This window comes from Octopus bimaculoides, chromosome 4 (assembly GCF_046866305.1).
Source record: "Octopus bimaculoides isolate indiv1 chromosome 4, ASM4686630v1, whole genome shotgun sequence".
NCBI lineage: Eukaryota > Metazoa > Mollusca > Cephalopoda > Octopoda > Octopodidae > Octopus > Octopus bimaculoides.
Window position 1 is genome coordinate 18,218,420 of NC_142931.1, and position 3,019 is coordinate 18,221,438.

A 3,019-nucleotide genomic window follows, 5' to 3' on the forward strand; every position below is an offset into this window, starting at 1 on the left:
ACTACCTAATCTGGAACCCACATAAGATGTTTCCTCTTATTTAATCTAATTATCTACATTGTTATAAGATGATATAACGCTGCATCTTATATAGCATAGTGTTGTCACTCTCACAATCTATATCAGCAGTTCTCAATCTTTTTGACTTGGTAATGTGCTGGGGGGTCAAACAAAAAATTACTGCTGTAATTCACATGATGGAAAATAAGAAATTACTTGCACACTTCACATGGAAATTAAAAACAAAAAAAATGTTTTCAAGCCAAAAATATAGAAAAAAATGTTGAACATGATTACTTACCATGTTTTATAATTCATGCTTGCAAATAACAAAATTAGGAATTATGCTTTTTCAAGATTCTCAAGAAATTAGAATGGAAGTTCTAAAGCCTAAAACTATATTTTTTTTTAATTCATGCTGCACCTAGACACCTTTTGCACTGTATCATTTCAAAACCATTCACATATATATATATATATATATATATATATATATATATCTCGTTGCTATAATGTTAAACTGTCGTATGTCAAAATTTGGTCAAATGTGTTTTTTTTTTCCAATATTTAATTTTGCTTGCAATTGCCAGTTCTTTTGGTCAAACTATCGTATCTCCAGCTGCTTTCAGATGCCAAGATATCAAAAACTGTCAAACTGTTGCACAATGGTCTTGCTATGGAATGGTGAAACTATTGTTTCATTTTCTGAAAAAGCAACGTTTTGTATTTTTGAACTCAGAGCGTCAAGAAGTCAGACGAAATACCGCTAAGCATTTCACCCAGCGTGCTAACGTTTCTGCCAGCTCGCTGCCTTGATGTGCTAAAGATTCTACCAGCTTGCTGCCTTGGTCTGTATCAGTAATAATGGTAGGGCCAGATTAAGACCCACAGAGGCTCTAAGCACTTAAGAGGTTTTGGTGCCCCCATGTATTCAATATGTGGATGCACGTGGCTTAGTGGTTAGGGTGTCAGCATCATGATCGTAAGATTGTGGTTTCCATTCCTGGACTGGGCAACACGTTGTGTACTTGAGCGAAACACTTCATTTCATGCTGTTCCAGTCCACTCAGCTGGCAAAAATGAGTAATGCTGTGATGAAATGGCATCCCATCCAGCTGGGGAACACATACGCCATTGAAACCAGGAAACCAGGCCCATGAGTCTGACTAGGCTTTAAAAGGGCGCATTTATTTTATTTTATGTATTCAATATATGTAATTCAAAATAAAAACAATAACGAACCATGAAAAAAATTTTTAATTTTCAAAATGAAGCAAAGCTAACAGTAAGATGGAAAATAATGTTCATTTTTGTATACTTCCATTTAATTCATATTTGAAAAGTTTTCTCCTACTTTTTTTTAACTGCAAAGTCTTCAATCAGAGTTTTACTATGATACCATGAACACTTCAAAATTATATTTCTTAATTCTTTATTGGCTACAAGGAGCTAAACATAGAGGGGACAAACAAGGACAGACAAACGGATTAAGTTGATTAAATCGACACCAGTGCATAACTGGTACTTTTATTTATCGATCTTGAAAGGATGAAAGGCAAAATTTGAACTCAGAACATAACAGCAGACGAAATACCTATTTCTTTATTGCCCACAAGGGGCTAAACATAGAGGGGACAAACAAAGACAGACAAATTGATTAAGTCGATTACATCGACCCCAATGTGTAACTGGTACTTATTTAATCGACCCCGAAAGGATGAAAGGCAAAGTCGACCTCGGCGGAATTTGAACTCAGAACGTAGCGGCAGACGAAATACCGCTAAGCATTTCATCCAGCGAGCTAACATTTCTGCCAGCTCGCTGCCTTTTTATTATATTTTTATTATATTTCTGACCATATAAACCACTCCGAATATTATTTTAGCAAATTTAATGCAATTTTTTTTTTTTGTTTTTTTTTTGTGTCATAAACCATTTACCATTTCTGTAGCGCCGTCCTTCCTTTATTTTGCTTAATGGTTAATTCAGCACTGAATATGGTTAACTAAATTTGTAAGAATTTGATAGTGGTTTATACATAGAACCTTAGTAATATATCATCCACTTTACAGTGTGTGCTGGATAATTTTTAAGTACCACTGGCATATATATGGCTGCTTTAAGTTCCTACGTTTTATTTCATTTCTGGTTCTTGTGGTAATATTATTACATTATAATGTATTAAAGAATACATTACATTCTTATTGATTCTTGTAATTTATTGCTTTTGGTGAACTAACAGAGATTTGTGGAGGGAAGGGGTGCACGCACACACGCATGTGCCTGAGTTTGTATGTATTTATGCGTACGTCTCAGTGTCTCTCCTCCTCTTGACATCTCACAATGGCAATATATGATGGTGATGATGATGATGGTGGTGGTGGTGGTGGTGGTGGTGGTGGTGGTGGTGGTGTTGGTGGTGGTAGTGGTGATGGTGATGATGGTGATGATGGTGATGAAGGTGATGGTGATGGTGATGATGATGATGATGATGATGGTAGTGGCAGTGGTGGTGGTGGTGGTGGTGGTGATGGTGATGATGGTGATGATGATGATGATGATGAGGAGGAGGAGGAGGAGGAGGAGGAGTTTCCATTGGACCAATCACAGGTTCACCATCTTCCTGATGGTGATAAGACAAGGAAGTGTCTGCATCTCAGTGTAGAACAAATATTCCAAGAAATTTTCAATTGAAAATATCTACCGGCAAAAGTCTGGCAGGTTTGTTTAAGCAGAACTAATCAAGTTAACTGAAGTCAATTAACTAGATTTTAAACTCATTCATACTTGATTGCTAGTTAGATAAGTTAACTGGTATGTTCTAAATATTGTATGCAAAACATTCCCAGTTTCACTAAAATCCCCCTTTTAGTCGGAGAAGGAAACAAAAAAAAAACTAATTCTAAATCTTTAGCAACACTGAAGATAAAGGGGGAGATAATTGCAATGAATTAAGAATTAGTTTCAGAAATTTTAATTACATGCTTTGTAGGAAAATCACTAGTTGTGTCACTTAAGC